Source organism: Phyllostomus hastatus, unplaced genomic scaffold (genome assembly GCF_019186645.2).
Source record: "Phyllostomus hastatus isolate PE091 unplaced genomic scaffold, TTU_PhHast_1.1 phas_contig_16, whole genome shotgun sequence".
Taxonomy (NCBI): domain Eukaryota; kingdom Metazoa; phylum Chordata; class Mammalia; order Chiroptera; family Phyllostomidae; genus Phyllostomus; species Phyllostomus hastatus.
Window position 1 is genome coordinate 29,398,798 of NW_025333643.1, and position 22,986 is coordinate 29,421,783.

The 22,986-nt window shown below is 42.1% G+C and overlaps 1 protein-coding gene and 1 long non-coding RNA gene across 19 annotated transcripts in view; one reads left to right on the plus strand and one right to left on the minus strand.

Annotated features, from left to right (window-relative positions):
• FOXP1 (forkhead box P1) overlaps positions 1-21,524 on the minus strand; it is a 627,100-nt gene extending 605,576 nt beyond the window's left edge. For 12 of the 18 annotated variants that reach the window (XM_045832488.1, XM_045832493.1, XM_045832481.1 and 9 more), the window contains exons 1-2: positions 21,131-21,523; positions 19,138-19,343 (exon numbers count right to left, since the gene is read on the minus strand). The gene's annotated coding sequence lies outside the window, so the exon portion shown is untranslated. Of the gene's footprint in view, positions 1-19,137; positions 19,344-21,130 lie in introns of all 18 variants that reach the window. The other 6 variants (XM_045832498.1, XM_045832499.1, XM_045832497.1 and 3 more) reach the window with 3 other exon arrangements.
• Positions 21,525-22,254: 730 nt separating this feature from the next.
• Positions 22,255-22,986, plus strand: part of LOC123814576 — a 41,090-nt gene continuing 40,358 nt past the window's right edge. The window contains exon 1 of the long non-coding RNA XR_006784933.1: positions 22,255-22,550. This is a non-coding gene — a long non-coding RNA (uncharacterized LOC123814576). The remainder of the gene's footprint in view (positions 22,551-22,986) is intronic.

Consider the following 22,986-nt stretch of genomic DNA (forward strand, 5'->3'; position numbering starts at 1 on the left):
GTAAGCATTTTTACTGCTGTGGCTGTTGTTTAGCTGGCATTTGCTGACTAGCCCCTGGCACAGCCTGTGTGTGGCCCCACACACAGCCACTGTAAATCATGCTCAAGTACTGCAAGTCACCATCATCAGGTACCAGTATGCACCTTGTAAAGTATTCATTGCTTCTCTAACCTAGGACATCACACAGATGTATTCCCACTTCAGTTTCATCTTTTCTTTTTCCTAGGGGAGGCGGGGGTGGAAAAAGAAAGAATGAAAATACAAGTAAGTTAAGGCAAGAATCAAGTAAAATAAATGTTTTCATTTTCCACTTGTAAACCAAAGCCTGATACCCAACTGCTACAAACAATTTCCATGTGTCTCCACCCTAGGTAAAGAGGAAAAAGGGCCAAATGTTCAGGCCTGATGATAGGAGTTTGGGTTTAAAACCAAGACTCCCAAACCAAGTCTCAGTTTTGGGTGTCTACCCTCAAGCTGCCAAGAAATGAAAGGATTTGAAAGAATTCTACCTGAGTCCTCTCAATGGTTGTTTCTTCATAGATAGGGAAGGCTAATGATATCATCATGGGTATAACCATGACAACCACAGTAGCTCCTTCAATTTATTGGTTCCCCATGTGCCAGACTCTCTGTCCTATTCTAAGTGAGTATTCTAATGCATGTATTCCAATACATGCATTATCTTATCTAATTCTCACTACCAGCTTTATGTGGTAGGTACTATTATATCATTTTGCTGGTAAGAAAACTTAACCACAGAAATGTTTAATAACTTGTCCAAGGTCACATGGCTCATAAACGACAAGGCTGTGGATTGGAACCACACTGATTCAGTATATATGCTGCTTTATGTGTTGGGTTAAATTTTTGATTAGACACAATGAAACCACTGCCTCCACACATTAGAATAATTGAGGCCAATATTATCTATCTTCGATTGAAGGTTTTGAATGTGCCAGCCATTGGGTGTTACATGAATTATCATCACCTCATCCCTAACAGGTTCATATTATCATCACCATACCATGTTACAGGAGAACAAATGGAGGCTAAGAAACCTACCCAAGATTACTCAAATTCTAAGAGACACACACCGAGACTGGATTTTGTTTTGTCTGGTTCTAAGACCAAGCATGTCAATAATGGAATAATTTGTTTTTTCTATTGGAGGAGTTGGGTCTTCCTTGGGTCTTCTTCAAACAGGAAGGGAAACAAGTTGAACAATGATTTATGGGCCCCACAAGTATGTAATCTGGACCTCCTAAAACCCAATCTTTTGTCTGTATTTCTCCTTCTTTATTTGATATTCCCTCCTGCCCAAAAAATCCTCCCTTCCAAATCCCATCCCTTTATTTGGAAAATATGTGATATGAGTGAAGTGAGGTTAGGGAGATGAATAGAGGAGCCAGGCTGATCATGTGAAATGAGTGGAAACAAACCAGAGAAGAGAAAGGGAGTGTGTGTGGCCAGATAGTGTCTCAGAAGAATCAAGTTAAACAAGAACAAACAAAATCCCAGCCATGTAGAAGACTGGAGGAGAGATGTAAAGATGCTGGCTACTCCATGGGGTTAGGAAAATTATTTGAGATGCTCTCTTCCCAAAGCAGAAAATGGATGGACATCTTACACATGGTCCACTTCTGGGCTCAACAAAAAAACATGCACATGGAGTGGCTTTTCCAGGATGGTAGGCCATACTGGGCAAATTTCATTCAAGTCACTGCATGTCTAAGGGCATACAAGAGGCAAAGATGTACATTTGGCCAAAGACAAAGAGATCTTCCCTTCCACACAGGAAAGGCAGCCATGGTCTCTCCCTAAACCCTTTAGGACAAAAAAAAAATTGAGCCTTTAAGACAACAGTTTCTTTAGATATAACCACTGGACAATCTAAATATTTGAAGATTTGAAAAAAATCAGTGTTCTAGCCATGGGTCTTTAATTTTTAAATTTTTTCTACATGTCAGAATATGGAGCAACATATAATGTCTAAAACCCAGAGTATCTGTTTTAATTCCAAAGACACCAATTCATTTATCAAAGATACCATCTCTGCAGCCAAGGAATATAGCCTCAAAGAGCACATGCCAGAAGACCATCTGCTATCCTGTGCCTCTGCACAAGTGAAGATGTGCTTTTACCCCATCTCCAAGAACGAGGGCTTTCCTCACTCTCACCCTTCTGAAGGAGCCAGACAAGTTGGTTGGTACCAAACTGCTGGATGACTTCACCCTTTGTCATCCACAGGGCACATGGAATGCCCACAGTATGCCAGATTATCAGTCAAATGATGGCACCTGTATGTTATACCTGCTTGGCACGCTTTGAATGAGGCTCCCTTGAGCCACCTAAAGTTTAGCTACCTGTCATCTGCACCTGCACAAATTTCAGAACCAAACATAAATACCCAGCAAAAACATATTTCAGGAGCTTATTCAAAAGTGGACAGATAAAACCAATGCAATCAACACAAATCCCAAAATACAACAACAAGGTAATTAACCCAAAGTTCTGACTCACTCCACATGTTGGGTATACCTCCTTCAGTTTTTCAGTGATTTTTGCAAAGTTCTGCATTTTTTATCCACCCTAGATATTTAATGTGACTTTCAACCAATACAGATAGAATAATCATAACCCTAAGAACTAACACATATAAAGCTCCTTCCTATATTTGCCAGGCATGCTGCATCACATTTTACATGTATTATCTCATCTATTCCACAGAATAAATGGATGAGGTAAGTTTTACTATGTCCTTTTATATACACACATATATTTATGAAAGATAATAGTAAATTAGAAAGGCTAATAGCCTTTAGGTTACCCAAAAAGTGTTAAAAATGCTCTTTAAACCCAAGTCTGCAGAACTCCAGAGTCCCCACCCTTAACCACCAAGCCATGCATGACTGATACCCATGACTGCACTGGATCAGGATTTGGGTACCCTTAACTGGTGCCAGAGGCCTAGACGGTGTGCTTAGCATTAATGAAACTCTTTTTATCACTACAGCTAAATGGCTTTTTCAGTGCTTTGATTTTTATTTTATAAGTGGGAATATATATGTCAAGGAATGAAACAAGTCTTTAGATTAGTTCTGTGCCATTTGGAGAGGATGAACTTTGAAAGAAGGAAGCAAAGAAATCAAATTATCTAACTAAGGGTCAGGGGCTGTGGACACCAATGTCTCTGTCCCTCTGTCCCTGACAGAGCATTAGGGTGAATGGAGACTGCTTGGACTTCAAGTTGCTGCTCTCAACTCCTCAGAGGGAAGCATTCCCTGCAGATGCCAAGAACACAGCAGACACTGAAGCAATTCCTTACCAGTGTCTTTTTATCAGAAACTTAGTACTCAGATATTTTATTTTGGGAGGTTTTTTTGCTAACGTATTACATAAAATTCATTGTGTAAAACAGAGTCTTCCCCAAATAATGTACACATTTTGGAGGGGTATCTAAATAGACTCTTAAAAAGAAATTCAAATTAAGCTGACATCTACCTTCTGGCCTAATAAAAAAATTATTCTGTCAAGTCTTAATAAGTGCTAAGGCCAGAAAGAAAAGGCAGCTGCTTATTCTTGGGGTACTACCTAGTGTAGTGCTGAAAGTCAAAATGCAACTGAAAGCCATGTTTCTTACAGAAATGGTAACTATACCTACGGATAACTCATTTGCTTCTGTATAGCCATATATTTAATAAATACAAGATGGAACCAGATGAATCTCCTAAACTTTCTGACGAAGATCTCTGTGAATAATGACACTAAGATGTCTAAGCTGATAAGAATGTGCAAAAATAAGCTGGGAGGATTGGGGTTTGGGAAGTACTGCTTCCTAGTCCAGTAGCAGTGTTGGGTCAGTGAGTGAACACATGAGTGAAGAAGAACAAGTAAATAAACAAGTGCATGAACAAATCAATACATGAACACATCCATGGGTTACTTCCATGTTGGTCAATGAAGTAACTTAATTCTCCATTTTGTTTCATATAGCCACTAAGACATGTGCAGGTATGTGAACACCCATCCCCCATCGCTGACCACAATGAAGACAGTTGAAGATTCTAATCAAACCAGTCTACACACACTCACAGCAGATGTGGCTAAATGGATGGAAAACTCCTCCCCTAAGCCAGGTCATGATCACTGTGAGGAATGAAAGTGGCAAACGTGTGGTCCCACTTCCCAACCTGCTAAGCACTGTCCTGATGGAGGTGAGGAAAGAGACATTGAAAACTATGCATGAATTATAAGATAATAACTACTTTGCAAATAGTGAGCTGTCCTGAGTGGCTCTCTCATTTCCCTGGGAACTAAACACCTTGGCAGGGAAAAATAATACAGAGAGACTATGTAAACATATTCAGATCCAACCTGACTATAAACCTCCATGCAGTCTAATGCGGACCTAATTAAAGTGTCATTCCCAGTCCCTCCAGTGTGAAAATTAAAGTGGTTGTTAAAAGGCAATTCTACAACTAACCCAGTAAACAGCTCAAAAGGAAGGCTCTGGTGTTCACAACCTGAGACTGTGAGGAGAGGAGTCAGCCAGGCAGTCACTCCTCTGTGCATACTTTCCTCCTTTCAGCATCCCGTACCGGACCTGTGGGGTGGGTACTCTGGGAGCATCTCTGTGGAAGAAGCACTGTGCTCTCAACTGCTTCTGAAAAAGCATCCACTTCAAGGCACTGGGCAGACGCTAATGTCAACATGATTTGGCCACAGAGACATGAGCAGTCCCACCCCCAGTTTGGCCTCTGGGGTGTTCCTATTAAAGCCACCACACCCCTGGGCTCCCAGAAGCAGCCTCCCAGCCTTCACAGTCCCTTAACTGTCACATGCTAGTGAGTCAGGAACAGCTATTGTACTGAAGGAAAGAAAAGGCTACAGGAAGAAAATGTGGGGAAAGTTAGTCAAAGCAAGACAGTACAGAGATAGATGTTTTAATCTTCCCACATTTCATTATTAAATGTTCTAAAGAGAAAGGAGTGAAGTGCCAAGACCCTGTTCTCCCGAAACAAACACAGGTGACAGGAATCACTGATTAATAACAGTCTCTAAGAATCAAGTATTCACAGCAAGCCAAAGGCTGTGTCAAGTGCTTTACATACATTTGCTCATTCATGCCTCTGCCACCCGAACACCAGGCCCTATCACTACCCCCAAGACAAGCCAAGTCTCAAAGACTTAGCCACTTGCTCAGGATGCCAGAGATATTAAGGGGCATCAAATTAGTGTATTTTATGAGAACAAAAACTACCTGGCCCAAGGTGAAACATTCCTTGAATGAATCAATTATGTTAACAGTTGATACTACAAAAAATCTTTTCTTCAAATCCTGCTTGAGCCAGCTTAAAGAAGCTCACTTCATCTGCCTCAGTGAGGGTGTTCCCACTGCCCAATGCAGAGGTACAACATCACCATAAAGTGATTTTCACATTATATGAGGCAGGCGGTTATTCCACAATTCCTAAAGGCAGTGTGCATCAGCAGTGCCCTCCTGATAGGGTCTGCCTGTTTAACAATTAAGATTTGGTGGCGGGAGAGCAGAAGCTTTTCTCTTAAGGCTGCCTTCAGATTTTAGGTCCAGGTCTTTTCCAGAATAAAGCTGAGGGCACATGATAATAAAGAGCAATTAAGGTGATAGAGACAAAGTGGCCAAGATACAGGGGGGAAGGGATAGAGAAGAAAAACAGAAAGAAAAGAGCAAGCAGGAACAGGATTAGCTTCCCTCATAGGAGTCTGCAAAATGCCTGCAGAGAACACCTAGTTCAGAAGATTAGCAATATTTTGCACTCAATGCATATTTTACAAGCCAGGAAAAGGAATGTGCCTTAAAAAAAATTTACAGACCAATCTGGATTCAGTAACAGAGAGCTGCCATCCCTCAGTAAGAGTGACATACAGGGGTGGGGGGGTGGGCAGCCCACGAGGCCTGTCCCAGCCCTGTCCTCCTATGTTATTGCAAAGCAGCAGTGCCACTTAACGCTTACAAATCTAAGGCAGGGTGGGCTTCCTGGGTGTGTGACCTCTGCAGTCAGAGCCCTGCACTTGGCTTAATGTTCTGCTGCTGCTGTCTTGAAATTCCTAATTTTTAACAAGGAACCACACATTTTTATTTTGCACTGGGCTTCACTAATGACACAGCTGACTGGCTCCCACTTTTTGTTTTTCTTTGAATTTTCAAAAAGCCTCATTTGACTTGGACATTACTTATACTTTTTTACAGATAATTTGTTTCATGGGCTATTTGCATTCTACATGACCTGGCTTGGTTGTCTTAGATTCTCAAAACTTGCCATTTAATGCACAGAGTAGGCATTTCTTCACCTCATCCTTAACATGAGCTCCAACCTGTAAACCAAAATGTACTCAGTATGACTGTAAGAGCCCAAAGAGAAGCAATACACAGATGTCACTAGTGGGTTCAATGGAGGGATGATGGGGCATGGTGTGTCTTTAACCCCAGGGTAAAACTCCATTCCAGATCCTCAACCTTATCCTACTTCATTTTCAATAACATGCACACCTCCCAAACGTGCACACAAGCAGGAATGCACATGAAGGTGTAACACATGCATCCAGTGAAAAAACTTGCAGCTCCAGAGGCCTATTATATCCTTGGTCCCATGTATGTTACAAACATCAGAGAGACAATTTGGTCTTTACATGCTGTCCTCAAATAGGGTTTCTTTGCAGAGGAAGAACATCAAATAAAAAAACACATATATACTGGAAGACCAAGTAGTTATTAACAATTGTATAGAAGACTATGATAGAGAAAAATGTTCTCTATATAGTATAGAATAAAAGCGTGTTTAAAAAGGTACACTGAGTATGATCAGTGTATTGTTTCTGAAAATGCATATAGGCATGGATATTATGGTAGAGAGTAGGGCTGGATTTGATCCCACAGCTATCTCACTCAGCAAAAACCCCACCCCCCATAGTGCCTCATGGACAAAGGGGTGGCTAGGATCAGACCATCACTGACGTCCTCTGCAACTCTCCCAGGTCCCCATTCTGGTGGTCAGGGCAGCCCAAGCAGTTCTTCCACTAATACTCCAAGTCTCAAAAGCAAACTGGCTCCAGCAGACAGACTTCACTGCTCTCACAGGAAACTTTAATGCTCATTTGGCATGAATAAAGGAAAGAAAATTTTATATATATATATAATATATAATATATATAATATATAATAATATATAAAATATATGTATATATATAAAATAGGGATATGGATAATGGTTATAAGTGCCTTATGACTCAGGAACTTTAAAAAGTTAAGCTTATTTTCCAGAGCAACTTAGGGTTTATGGCAAAATTAAGGGGAAGGTACAGAAACTTCCCATGTACCCCTTGTCCCCACATATTCACAGCCTCCTCCATTATCAACATCTCCCATGAAAGTGGTACCTACACTGACACATCATTATCACTCATAGTTTACAACATTCCAGTTCACACTTGGGGTTACACATATGGGTTTGACAAATGTATGATGACCTATATCTACTGTTATAGTGTCATACAGACTAGTTTCACTGTCTCAAAAATCCTCAATCCCTGTCAACCACTGATCTTTTACTGTTTCCACAGTTTTGCCCTTTCCAGAATATTACAGAATCAAAATCATATAGTATATAGCCTTCTCAGATTGGCTTCTTTCACTTAATGACATACATTTAAAATTCCTCCATGTCTTTTCATGGCCTGACAGCCCATTTCTTTTTAGTGCTGGATAATATTCCATTGTCTGAATGTACCATAGTTATTATTTATCCATCACTTATGAAGGACATCTTGGTTGCTTCCAAGTTTTGGCCACTATGAATAAAGCAGCTATATGCATAAACATCCATGTGCTTTTTTCTGGGTAAATGTAAGTTTTCAGCTCCTCTGGGTAAATATCAAGAGCCATGACTGTTGGATTGTATGATAAGAGTATGTTTAGTTCTACAAGAAACCACCACACTGTCTTCCAAAGTGACTACTATTTTGTATTCCTACCAGCAATGAATGAGAGCTTATTTTTTAAAACATTATTTCTGAGGTATTCACTGTAAGACTCTTTCCTATCCAAGGGCAAAGGATACTTTTACATGGCACAGTGGAAGCTCAAGAGAAATGTTCCACCTTTTGAAAACCCCTTCAGCCCCTCATGCTCAGTGCATGGCCAGGTTCCTTGGAATTTCCCCATTCTGAAAGAGAAGCTGTTTGGAGAGCCGGGCTCTGTGACCACCCATGATCTGAATTACACACAGGTGTTCAAAATAAAGAGGGATCCAGCATAATTAAGAGCATTAAGCAATCATCTCAGCCCAAAGAGGCAGTTGAAGAAAAGAAGAACAGAGTTTAGGCAGCACTTTGGGAAATTAATTCCACAGCCTTTCACCAAGTTGAAATCTTGGCTTTGGACACACATAAAAATGAGCCTGGCCTGATCTGAGCTCCCAGTGGACATCAGCCAGATCACAAAGTTGACCCAATTGGCCTGCCTTACCACAGAGAGTGCCACTGCTGGGACAGCAGATGGTATTACTGGTAAAAACCAACACAGTCAGACAGGACAGCAGACAGAGAAATGGCAGAAAGAGCTGGAAAAGCCAGGTGGGAGTCTCTGCTTTCAGGAGAATCATGTTTACAATGCATTTTTTTTAACAAGGAACATCACAGTGGCCTTTGATCTGATTTTCTTCTTTTATACATTTCAATCATTCTTTCTTTACATCATGTAACATATAGCTAATTATTATTTTATTCTCTCTCTTGTCACTTAGTACTGTTGTATAGTGGTAACACATGGCTGAACTCTACCAGGGAGGAATGTCTTTTAGAGAGAACTGCATTAAAAACCCTTTGCAACAAAGAAGGCAGTGTCCATGTTTTCCCACAAAGTTTCAGGAACCTAGAAAAAGATGCTAAGTTACAAGTATTATTTCTCTTTAAGTAAGCCATTACTAAGTATAACTTTATTTGTTATGACAAACTCAATTTTAAAAAAAAATTAAAGCCATTGTTTAATGGGTAACACTGACTCTAATGGTCCCTGTTTAACACACACGAGTCTTTTAAAAGGAGCGTTATCCAAACATTCCCCCTTTGTTAGATTTTTCTCCAATCTTCAGGGAAACACTATCTACCTTTAGAGTCATTTTGTTTAATATCTCCATTCATTTATGCTATTTACTGAGTATCTGATATTCCTAATAAAACATCAATACAAACATCCAGGTTGTCTAGGAGGGGAAAAAAAGTTTTCCAACCTTCCCTGGCCGATCAAGGTAAACACTTCTACAACCCAAGTGTTGTGTTGGCCGTGCTAACACAAATGCCTTTTATTTTTCTTCTTAAATTACAAAAGATTTTCATTTTACTCAGCAATGAGCCTGACTAAATTGAAATTCTCTGCATCAGAATTAAGTATGTTCTATCTACTTAAAATAAATCATGTATTAGTTATCACTAACATTTAATGACCAAAAAAATGGTAATTCTCTCCAATTATACCACTGATGTCATCCAGTTGTGCACCACCAACTCTTCTGGTCATCAGCATCATCAGAGCATCAGCTCTGGCTTAAGAAGCAAGTTTGGTAACAGAGCCAAAAGTAGACACACTCTATTTTAAAAACACGCTCCAATTTTCATCTAAGTATATCTTTATTTATATGGCTTTCTTACCATAAAGATGCCAGTCCTTTAAAATGCACAGAAATCACTTTCTACACAGAAGAACAAGGTGCTATATCATAACAAGGACACAGAAGTATAAAGCGCCTGTTAATTAAACATTGCTTTTTCACTTTCTACCCTGCATATGTGACTGTTAGGTTCTAAGCCAAGTCCATAAATAAGAAAGAAAATGGTTAGGCTCCTTCAAATGAATGCCTTGCCTGTTTTATTTTTTTTGGGGGGGGTGTGTTTTTTTTTGTCCTTAAATGAAAGACATCAGCTACTAGCTATATTATTGTTTTAATCTAATTTCCTAGTAAATGTTTGATTTTTAAAGTCCCCTTCACCACCCCCCCCCAAAAAAAATCACTGGCAAACAAACAAATTATGAAGTTTGAGTCAGGACTAGTGGTTTCACATTAATCCTAAAGTTTCAATATATAGTACTATAGGAGGCTGCTGGGTTTTAAGTTCAAAAGTAAAGAGTCTGTCTTGACTTAATATGCAGCACTTCAAAGGTTCACATGGAAAAATGAATACAACTACCGTGTATCCATGTGAGTGAATTTCACTAATTCTACTGACCAAAAACATTCAAGTTACTAAAGAATACATACAGTAGGATAACCATCAATATCAATCCTCAACATGGCAAAAACAACCCTGTATTTTGGGGAATACATGCACATGCATTAAAAGTATAAAATCATGGGGATGAAAAACAGCCAGCTGAGAGCAGAGGTTGCTTCCAGGGGAGACACATGGGGATTATATGAGGGAGGGATGTGCCTGGAGTCTCTTTCAACCTGGACAGAAATGTGTTCTTTCCTAAGCTGAGCTGCAGGTACATGGGTGCTCACTGAAATGTTCTTTGTTCCTTTTTGGTGTGACAAGTTCCATAATAAAAATGGAAAGATAAAAACACACACTTTTAAGATAAATAGCTTTGTAAATATCTGCCAGATTTCTCTCCTCAAAAGTTGTTCTCAACTCAGAGATCAAAGAGCTCAAGGCCAAGGCATCACATTTTCTTCAACAGCTGCCGCACTGGTTACAACACTAACCCTGCATCCCAGTATAAAGCCCATTTCCACTGCTTTCAAAAGTGCTTATTTGTACCTTGAAGAATTCTTTCACCCCAGTATTCTGCTATGCAAGTCATCTCTGACAGAGATACTCTCCACAGTTAGGAAAAGGGACTGTCCTGCTTCCCAACAGACACAAAACAAAAACAAATACAGGAATATCTCTCTATAAGTATCTTTTTAATTTTGAGTTGACGTGAATACATACATGGGAAGAAGCTGGAACCATACCTTCTGTATAATTTTGGGACAAAGGAGTGTAAGGGAAAGGTCAATTTTTGCCAGATGGGGAGTTTATTCCCCCACCCCCCATCTCCTTCCCCACCCCCATCCTGGAATATTTAAACCTGGTGCTGCAATTGCCATAAGGACATCGAGACAAAAGAGAGAAGCACCCTGTCAGCGGCAAGGATAACGACTTGCTTCCACAAGTACAAGAATTTGTTGCAAGCTTACCGAAGTTACAACTGCGCGTTTACTGTCAACACGCATCATACTGCAACAAAAGCCATTATTTAGAAAATAAGATGAACACATTTAAGCAGCTGAACCCTTCTTAAACCCAGAGTAAGCATGCAAAACAGTAGGTCTGTAACAACATGCCTGAAGAAGGCCATAACAGAAAACCCGAGACTGAACAATTTCCTATTTGAACAGACTATTTTCACTGAGATTTTTTCCAGCTGCCTGTGGACAGATATTAAGATGCCCTACCTGCTTTCTCAAAGCCCAACTAGCTTCTTTCCAAATAATTAAAATGCAACAAACTTTCTATTAGAAAATTTCTACAATATATCACTAGAAGAGTCCGTCATTGACTCCTTAATGATAAATCAGTTAATTACTTAACCTTTCTTAATGAAATGATTAACATCCTTTCAGTAGACAAGGCAAGGTGAAGGGACTTAGAGTCCTGCTGTAGATTTCATCAATGGGTGCCAGTCCCCTATCACTGCACCTTCTAGTTTTCATCAGTTGCATTTTCATATTTTATAGAAACCCCTTATTCAAGGACACAGACACTCTAGTTTTAAAACTTGGCCGATCAGAGATTATTTTTTAAAGTGCTTCCGAGAGTGAATAAAAATAAAAGAACTCGGTATTATAGGAATATTCCAAATCCCATCCAAACCTAGAGCCAAGGAAACTGCAAAGTTCTAGACATAAAACTAATTGCCAACTTTTTGGTATCCTTTAAAATCAAGCCACACCCAAAGACAAATGAATTTTTTTTTATTCAGGTAAGGGCATTTTGGACAAACACTTTATTGCTGGGTCTCTTCAAAAGGCATGTTACTAATTACTAATACAGGCAAAAAATATACAACTTTTATTAAATAACTCTTTTGATCTTAGTGGTTAGATCTTTAGCTGAAGCAAGCCCTGAATATTTAAACAAGCCTCCTTCACATTTTATCTACCTTTCTCTCATAACCTTGTAGTATACATTCTTCTTAGGATTCTGCTTTCTTTATTTGTGTGGCATTGTTGGCTAAGCTATTTCCATCAATATTCCTGCAGACCCCATCACTTACAATGATAGCTGATATCTCAAGGTGCCTAGGAAAATTCAAATACTTGGGCCAGCAGGGTTAATCTAATGAGTAAACAGTTCAGATTTTAAAATTAAGATGAAATACTCAGAGAAAAAGCAAAACCAGAAAGCCTTTTGACACTAATTGGTAGCTATGACAGGACGACACCCACTGGGAACATGGACACAAGCAAGGCAAAATTTTGAAAGGAAATGTCTGGCATTTGGTGAAAACCACTGATGCTCCAGGTTGCCCCCACCACCCTGTGTGGCTGGGAGGCTCTGGCTCTGCCTATTTCTCTATGTGTCCAAAACTTTCCCCTGGTGCTTCACTCTGGACTGGGATCCCATACTCCTACCAAGTTTCCTGAAGTCCAAGCAGTTCAGTTAGAACCTTCAGAAGAATTGGAGGCTTTTGCCCAACTCTGCAGTGGAACAGTCCAGTTCTCTCACTTAGGTGGGCATCAGGATGATGTTTGAAAATGTAATGGCTGGCCCCACCCACTCCAGTGGCCAGGTCCAATGTAACCCATCTGGAGCCTCAATACTTATGTACAATTTAAGAGCACCAGCTTTGATTCCACGTAGAAGTTCAAACACATTACAAATAATACAGGCCTCAGGATAAAACAAAGAATCAATCAGTAAAATCAAAGTGAAGATAAAGATCTCAGTTCCAGAATCTCTGGCAGCATAAACTGATTGGTCCACGGGTCTCTGTTTAAATGTGCATCAGATTACCAAGAAAGTTTGTTAAAAAATGTACATTCTCACATCAGTCAGCAAAAATTCTGATCCAAGAATCTGTATTTTAGTAAACCCCTTGGCATTCAAAACACAAGCACACCCAATGATCTGGAAGCAGGTGAGCAAAAGACCTCCCCTTGAAACGCGCTGAAGTAGGACCAAGTGCCAACATGCTTCCACTTCACATATGAGCACCACATTACCTCTGGGGGCTCACACAATCCAGGAGAGAAGGAGACCAACACCTCTGATCCAGCATCACAACCCAGGGGAGTGACTCTGGGACAGCAAAAAGTCCAGCAAAGCTCACACCTCACCCTCCTTCCCATGAGCCGTGGTAAATGTCTTGACAGCAGCAAGAGCATCTTTAAAAAAATGGGTAATAACACAGCACCTGTGCCTTTAGATCAGCAAGCTCAAAGAACATACCTTAAACCACCACCCTAATCCACAGAAAGAAAGCCTGGAACACAAAAAGTCTCATGACGACTCAACTGCTAAGCTGGGAGAAAGAAAAAGAAACCTCAGGAATTCCATTTTTGAGTTTCAAGCTAGACATATCAGTATCCTAGTTAATAAAGCTGATCACAGAATTACTAGCTAAAAATCAGAGAGTCTGGAAAAACGTGGATGTCCCCCTGACTAACTACTAACAAATATGTATCCAAATACAAAATTCAGGGAAAAATCTTTATCCCATCCTAAATTAGTCTATTCTATTTGCTATAAAGAGACCAATAGTGCCACACTCAGATCCATTTTTAATCCCTCAGTAAATTGTCCTATAACACACAAACCTCTGACATCTTCAAACTGTTGAGATAAAACAGAATGACATGAGCTTTCCAGTCAATGATCCCTCCAAGTCAGCTGTTTGTCTAAATTAGCAACAGCAGGAGAAAATAAACCCATCAGAGCTATCCTGAATAAACAGAACTAAATAGTAAACAAAACACTTGAACACAATTTTATACGTATCCACGTTCCTTTAAAGAGAAAGCTATTTTATTAAAACTGTGATTTGGAAAGAAAGTGCAATTAGCTTTGCACCAACACTGCCGAGATGTTCCCGAACACCAGACATATGTAAATATCTTGTGATATCAGTTCCATTTGAGTAGACCTGTCAAGATATTTACTGGGCTTGACAGTACTTCTGTCTTTAATTAAATTTTTTCCCAGATACTTTAATGTAATTTAAATAGATTATTAGTTGTCAGGATCTAATAAAAATTTTGTTTACAATTTAGTTACTTTAAGTACTCCAAGTGAAGAAATTAATTTAACCCCATGTCGACTGAGGTGTTTTCAGCATCAAGATGAGACCACTAAAAGGCTCCCACTATCCTTGTACTGTCCCAACAATCTTACATTATTATGACTTAATTGCAAATATCAAGGCACTAAAAATTGAACCCCTCCCCCACTTTTTTTAAGCAAACTAGGTTGGGGAGGGTCATAAGGAAAACTAATTTACACTTGTTCAAATACAGGTTCTTTCTTTTAAAAGCAGCTCATTCTCCCAGTAGCTGGCTAGGTAGGCATGTTTTTCTCAATTTAAATCCTATAACACAACTACCAAACACACCTGTTGTGCACAAGGCAGGATATATATTAAAAACTGGTATCAGAGGATTTCAAAAAGGAAAACAAGCCTTGCAGAGATATCCACAGCTAAACTGGTCAATAGATTTCATGACCGGGTAAAATAGTACCAGGAAAAGGATACATCCAGCTTCTGGCACAACCTCCGGGTGAGAGGGAGCCGACTTCTAAACAAGGCCTGAAAAATGTCTCAGTACAAACTGACTTAATTAATAAAAATAATTCATTAAACAAACAAAGAGCAAACACTGTCTAATTCTTTCCCAACTGCCATGCAATTTACCTCACTATACCTCCTCTTTCCAGAATAGCAGCTTTGTAGCCCTAATTGCAAGAACATTATCTATGGGATGCAAAAACCAAAACACTTCTTAAAATCAAACACTCCTCACAACATTTATTTTTAGATTGGTGACACAAGCCAAATCTGCTTAATTTCCATTAACCACGTCATCACATGCACATTGAAATAAACTATGTAGAGCCTAGGGGAAAAGAAAGAAAAATAACTGTCATGCATAAGGTACCCATATTAGGCCAGGTTCTTCTGTTTCAGGGATTGGTCTCATCTCATGACCTGCTGATGTTCCAGCTTTTGGCACCTCTAGCCTTAATTCATCCAAGTACCATGGAAGAGAAATATTTTTTAAAAATCAGTTTAAGATGGCTCCTTGGATCACACATGTACACCGCAGACCAGAGTAACAAGTCACCAGAAAGATCATTTAGAAAATACACGTGCCTAATTGCAGACTTCCTCGGCTTGCTGGCTTGACTCACAAACTCTGTGTTTGATCACCTGGTAGGATTACTACCATCAACTAAACAAAAAAATTCCCTGCAAATAGTAAGAGAGTATGTTGGCTCATGCAGAAAGTTCACCTGTCTATTCAGCAGATGCCTCTCTTAAAGTTATTTCTTTAGAAAACAAACCCCTACTTGCCTTAGACCTTTGTTAACTCAAGATTCAAAAAACATACTTTAAAAAAAAAGACAATACTGCTGGCTTACCTAAAATGGCATTTACTATGACTAAATTCAATAAAAAGAGTGTGACACCTAACAGGATAAAAAATGGAAAAGAAAAAGCCCTAAGCAAAAAAAAAAATTCTTTTTTAAATCACAAATACCACCTGTGCAAATCCAGCTATGCTCTGGAAATCCTTTCTCAGCCATAGAAAAACAGCTCATGCTCAATGCCTTGAAGTTGCAATCAAGTTGTAGTAATTTAAGATTACTCCGGGAGCAAAGGGCAGTGGGAGCTCTTTGGAGGGCTCCCCTCCCTACTTAATGCTCTTCAGTCAGGGGTTAAATGAGTTTCTTTAATGTAAGTACCTTAAAGTAACTGAATCATAAACAAAATTTATACTATTTTCTGACAGCCTGCAATCTATTTAAATTTTATTAATGTGTGCCTAAAATTATTTTTTCAAAGACAGAATTCTTGCAAAGCCCTGTAAATATTCCTGGCATACCTAATGAACTGTAATTGGTGCTATAACTCCTAACATTGTCTGAATACACATACTTTTTTGGTGATGCCGAATCTTACAAGGTAACATTTCGAAACAGTTTGAGTCTTAAGTAAAACATGAAAACTAAATACACAGCACATTTAGATTGGGTTCAAAAGAAGTTGTCACATCTGCTCTGTTCTCCTTCCTCTTTCTTAATGTTGGCATTGGATTAGCTGTGGTATAAATATATTTGTTTAGGAAATATCACAATTCTTCTGTTAATATAAACAACTGCTGAAAACAGACATATCCTTCAATAGAGCCTGAGAATGTAAATACACAAGGTCAGGGATAGAGTCTCAAGAGAAGCAAGGAAAAAGTTAGTAACAGAAAACTATCCCTAGGCTCAATATTAATCCAGTTAGGTTTTGTTATTGTTGGTACAAATGATTTAACTAGAAAATATTTACAGCTTTTAAAAAACATTACATGTTACAGAAAACTGCCTAATAGCATCCATGTGTATATTTAACTCTCATTGTTTAATTACACAATAAAAGGTATACCCAATAAAAGCTATAAACTTTGAAACATGTTGGGCAGTATGGTTGTGAAACTCTGACTTATAAAAAGCAAAGTACTTACTATGTAATCAATATTTGTTAATTAAAAAGGCAATCCTTAAATGACAATTATTTTTATTCTTCTGTATGTGTTTACTTGTCCTATTTTCTACTTTGTTCTATTTAATTAAAACTGACATTTAATTTGGGGAGAGTTTATAGCAAAAAAAAAGTGTTACATTTATACTCCAGAATTTAAATATACACAAAATCTTACAGACATCTTCAGCTATATAACCCTCTTAATTTCAGAGTTAATTTGAATACTTGATGTTTCTTTCATTATACTTTGATAAACCTGTGAAAACAAAATGCTAAAATAATTACTATTACTACTCCCTTTAAACATGTAAGCACTTACATTTTCCTAGAAAACAAGCAAGGACAAGATAGAGAACTTCAATAAAAGTAGCAACCTGGTCATGTTGAATGTCATTCTAAAAAAAGAGGTTATTTCTAATCTGCAGAATGCTCCCTCTTGCCTGTTTAAATTCCAAGAGTGGGCTGACACAAAACTTCATCACCGGTTTTGGGGTTGTTTTTTTTTGAGCTGCACATCATATTTAAACCCTCATATTCAAAACCCTGGCTTCCCTGACAAGACATCTTCTAAACTTGATGTGAGAAAATGTTATCTAACTCTAGTGTAGGAGTCTAGTGTTAGTAAAAAGAATTCCACTGCACAGTTTTGGGTAGCAAGACAGCCTTCGAAAGACTTAATATTCTTTTAATACAGTTTGAGTGCATTCTCTTCATAAACAAGAACGCATTAAAAAATAGTAACTTGTTTAGCAACTCAGCATCCATAAGGGACTCAAATGCTACCTAGAGAGAGGCTAAGTATTTCCTTCCAAGTGAGGCTTCACTTGCACCACAAAGATCAGCATTTGCAGTGGTCTATTTCTGCATTAGTGAGTATATAGCTTTGCTGCTTGATCCAATAGTCCAGGGTTCTTGACGCAGAGCTCCTGACAACAACCCAGCAGCAGTTCCGTTTGATCTCTCCTGCTTCCTTAATTTGGGTTGTCAAGGTTCAGCAGTTGGAGGCTGTTTACTTTTCCAAAAAAATTTATTTTTTTCCTCTCTCATACTAACCCAATGTCTAATAGAGGTGGGTAGGGAATGCAGCCAGTGACAAGATGTTTCAAAACTTTTTCCCCCCTTTGTGCTGTGAGATTTTAGCTGATACTTTCTGAATGATAACTCATTGAGTTCCTTTTTATATTTTCAGTATTCTTTAATTATTAGATATTTCAAATAGAAAAATCACAGAGGAAAAACCCCATTCCAATTCTCTGAAACTGTGAGCCCAATTTTCTACTCCTAGATTCAAAGAGATGGCTATTCTACTTTGAAAATCAAAACTCCAGTGTAATTCTGAAAAAGATTTGATACATTTTTCCCTGGAACTGAAAATAACAGCAGCTCTTCTGTCTCAATTATGCAGGTTAACCCTCGGTAGAAAAACACCTGAAATCTGACCATTTCTCCTCAAATTCTAGTCAGCACATCTTCACCCCCTCCCTAAACCGATTCTCACTGTGAAAACACTGGGGTAGGAGGGTGGAAGGTAAAAATTTTGCAGAGATTCTTCAATATATTTGCAGCACTTAAAAATTCCTTTAAATATCCTTCAGGTTTTCTCAACTCAGCTATTATGCAAACCCTAAATTCTGAACCTATGGACAACCAAAGGCAAAGTGCAAACGGTTTCAATGTACCTATAGACTCCTTTCAAAGAATACGGAATGCCCCTCCAGCATTCCTGTTTAAAGAGCAGTAACCAAACAAAAAGGACGTCGAACTTAGAAAATACCTGTGACCGGACATGAAAGCAATACCAGCCTCTCATAAGTGAGCTGGAGAAAATCAAGGGCGACCAAATTAAATGTTTACATTAATTTCATTACTCAGCCAAAGCCCCAGAGATGAGGGCTGGGGGAGGGGGTTATTGAGAACAGGAAAAATTGTTTCGTTTTGGTTTTCTGGTCGAGCAAAAGGAACATGAATTAAAAGAAACGCGTAGGATGAGCCCAGCCTAAATCAATACACTTTGTAATCAGCCCGGCAAGGGTATTTGGGCACAATGACTTGGAAATAATTAATAGTTATAAGGGGGGAGTAGGGAGAGAAGGGGGCGAGGAATGTCACCATATTTTATCGGAACACTTTACACTTTACGCTAAACTTTGATCTCCAGATTTTCGGATTTAGGAAAGGGGGGCGAAAAAAAGGAAGTCCAGTATTTGAAGATGGGCACATTCCTGGCTGCGGCGCCTATCGCTACACTCGCGCCCCCCATGCTGGCGCTTTGGGAACAGAGAGCCCCAGGTTCAGCCCGGAGCTCTGGGGTGGCCCTTGCCCCTCCGCCTTCGTCTGTATCTTTCGTGGCCGCCGCCGCCTCGACTTACCCGCCGAGTCCAGGGAGGGAGTGGGAGCTCCGCCTTCACGCCCGCGGAGGTGGCGCGGGCAGTACCATGGTCCCCGGCGCCGCTCCTCAGTTCCTGGCCCGCTTGCTCGCAGCGCGCTCTCTTCCTCTGGCAAACTTTCGGGTTCTGCCGTCGACAAGAAATCGGGGCGACCTTCAGCAAGTCTTCCCAGTGCAGGTTGGGGAAAACTGAAGGGGTTGAGATGAATGAATAGCTGAGGGTGTCAAGACAGAGGGTGACGGGCTAGGAGGACCCGCGAGCGCGCGTGGAGGGAAGAGAGAAAGTGGCTCAGGGAATCCGGCAAGAATCCCGAGACCGGGAAATCGGCCCAAGCAAAGTCTGAGCACCTTCCCCGATATCTCGCAAAGTTGCAACAACAACAAAAAAGAGAGTAGAGAAAGGGGGGTAGGGGGTGGGATAGGGATGCGGACGCAAGGTTTGGAGTTACAACTGTTTATTTAGTCCTTATTCTCATGGGGGGCGGGAACTGCTCTGGAATTGGGGGGCGGGGGTGGCTGCTGCAGGTAGCAATTTCGAAGCAAACACTTGAGACCCGAGCATGCGACTTAGTTTCTGGTCGCGGAACTCCCCAGTGCCCGCGTATCACCTCCACTCTCCCGGGACTGAGGCGGAGCTCACAACAGGTGGGGAGGGAGACTAGATGAAGGCCAAAAGCAGAAGGAATCAAAGTTTCCGATCTCGGCTGTATCTGGGGAGGAGCGGGGCAGGGGGCGGGGGTGAGGAGAGGCGGAGGCAGCGAATGACCGCGACCCCGAGGCAACTAGCAAACTCTCAGGCTCCGGGCACCGCAGTCTCCACCCGAAGTGCACTCCGTCCCAGCACTCCGGCTCAGCTGAGTCCTCGAAGCCGAATAGGAACAGAGCTCTGGAGGAAGGCGGCGAGGGACTGAGAGCCACCGGGACAGGGCCGGGGAACGCAACGATTTACATGCGTCTCAGACAGAACGGGGCTTGGGAATCGCCCCCCAAACACACATACACACGTTCCCCAAACTTAAGAGGAGTAAAACCAGCAAAGTGTGTGTGAAGAGGGAAATCTGGGCGCGGACACTCCCCGTAGTGCGTCTAGCTCCTACTCCTGCCCGCCGTGCTGGTCCCGTCGCGGGGAGGCTGGGTTCAGTGGGCCGAGCGCGCATGGGTTACATGTCTTGCTAGGTGTGTGCAGATGTGTCTGAGTTTTCTGGGGAGGCGGGGGGGGGGGGGGTGAGCGACGAAGGAATACCCCCGCCTCCGGATTCGGGGCAAGGCATGCGTGGCACCGGGGAGATACCCCCGGCGTGGGGCCCAGGACGCGGGTGTCTCCAATCTTTACAACGCCGCCCAGGGAGCAGCCCACGGGCACCGAGGAGGCATTCACTTGGGGAGTTAGAAGGGAAAACTTTGTTCCAAGTGCAAACTTTGGGCTCCAGAGACTCCCCGCGAGCGCCTACTCCCGCCGCGGACCCGACCCAGAGACTCTCGCGCACCCCACTCCTCCGCAGGCACCCCAACGCAAGACATCGAAAGTTGCCCCTGGCGGCCTGGGCTTATTGATTTCTCTCTCGCGGCGACTGTGGAGAGCGCAGATCCAGGCTTGAAGGGGCCGAGGGGGACGCGATCTCGCCTACCCACCCACCCCCATTTGACTTATGCAAATGAACCCTTGTGCAGCGTCTCTGGAGCCCCCTCCACCCCCGCGCTGGTCTGCTGCCCCCACCCTGATCCGGTAGCCTGGGCCCCAACCCGCGGCAGAAAGCCTGAGAGCGGAGGACTAGGGAAGATGCACGTGGAGCCTGGAGGTGGAAAGTAGTTTTTTTTTTTCTTTTTTTCTTTCCTTTTTTTTCTTTTTCTTTCTTTTCTTTTCTTTCTTTCTTTCTTTTTTTTTTTTGTGCTGATTGTTGTTGTTTAAAGTGGCGGAACCAGGCAGTAGGCGGCTTGGGAAAAAGTGGAGCAGAAATGGAAAAATACAAACTCACCCGCTGCAAATGGTCTCTCGGTGCAAACTAAGGTGTTTTCGGGCTTTTCCCCGCGCGTGCCCACTCCCGCCCGCGCGCGCACCCCCGCGCACACACTCACTCGCGCACACTCGCGCGCACACACGCACACACGCACTCGCGGGCTAGGGACCGGCCGCTGCGAGTACAGCGTGCGACCGCCACACAATAAATAACAATAGATTCCTCCGCTCGGGACTAGCTTCCCGTACCCCAGCTAGCGCCGGTGGCAGCGGCGGCGCGGGTGGCGCCCGGCCGGGGGCGCTCCCTAGCTAGTCGTCAGGCCTCTTGCCAGGGCTGCTTCTCTGCCTCGGGGACCCCCAAGGCCCCGGTGCCTCCAAAGCGCGAGCCGCCACCGTCCCCTCAGCCCACTCGAGCCCCGGCCCACTCCCCTCCCCCCACACCCCTCTTCCTCCCTCCCCCTGGCCTCCCGGAACAAATAAATAAATAAGCGCAAGAGAGCCCAGCTCGTCGCGGAGGAAGATGTTGTTATTTTTTGCTGTTGTGCGTCCCTGACGTCACATCCACCTGCTGGGTAAACAACAAGGCTCGCAGCAAAAAGAAAAAAAAAAGAAAGAAGAAAATCACCGCTGCTAGAGCCTGGGGCGGGGTGGGCTGGGGAGAGGGGTCCCGGGAAGCGGGCTTGCGGAGCGTCTGGGCTGAATGGCAGAGGAGAGGGCGGCAGAGCCCGGCAGATCAGGGAGGGAGGAGACGCTGAGCGGCTGCAGAGGGACCTGGCTGGAAAGACCTGGAAAATAGGGGGCCTGGGGAGGAGAGTCTCCTCAGATGATGAGGGGACCCCTCAGACTCCTGGAAAGCGCGCGGCAGAGCGTTAACGAGGGACGAAAATGGGAATGGGATAGCCATTTGCTTGGTTTCTGAGCTAAAAATACAGAAGGAAGGGGAGAGATGGGCAAAGCTGTGAGTCTGCTCTAGTTAAAAGTGAAAGTGTTTCGCCGGCAGTGACAGTCGAAGGAGGGGCGAGCGGTGAGATGGTGTTCTCCACCACTCCCTTCCCTCCCCCGTCCTCCCTCGGTCTCTCCTCTTTCTTTCTGCACTTTGTCCAATGAACGAAAGCGAGTTCGGAGGTGAAAGTTCAACAGAAGGACAAACCCGGGTTTGCAAAGAAGCAGAAACCCGCCAGCGAAGGGTTTTCCCCCAGTATTTAGAGTAAGGAGAGTATAGTTTGGGACTCGCTTTTCGTACTTCTTCGTGTCAGATTCCCCACAGAAAAGTGTGGTTAGGTGTCCTTTGAAGGCAAGCGGCCGCCTGAGGAGCTGGATTGTAGCCGCGGCTGCTTTAGGAAACCGCTCAGGGGCTAGCATGTCAGCAATTTAACACAGGTTACCTGCTCTCCAAGAGATCATTCACTTGGGAAAGCTTTGTCCAATTCTTTGAAAAGGTGAGATTTCTTTTTGTGTGCTGTTTTGAAGTTTGGTGGAATTTAGAAATCTGAAGGAGTAAATGAGGAGCCTGAACGAAATCTTTTGAAATATACATATAAATGTATAAAACAAAGGACACTAGTATTTATTTTGCTTTATCAACACAAGTATAGAAAGAAGACTTTTGATTTCCAAAATGTGACTTAGATATACAGCTCTATGGCTTGTTGTTAGCAGGAATAATTTCCTTTACCCCAGGTGCTGCCAAATTCCCAAGCCAGTATTCCCAGCGGCTGGCTAGCTGGCTGGCTGGCTGGTGTAGTAGGCCAGGTCTGTAGGAGAGTGTACTGAAGCCACCCTATGAATCCTTACAAAGTACTCTCCCACTGGTGTTACGGCCAGCACAGTTGTAGATAATATATATCCTGGGAAGGATATTGTAAATTCTTTTAG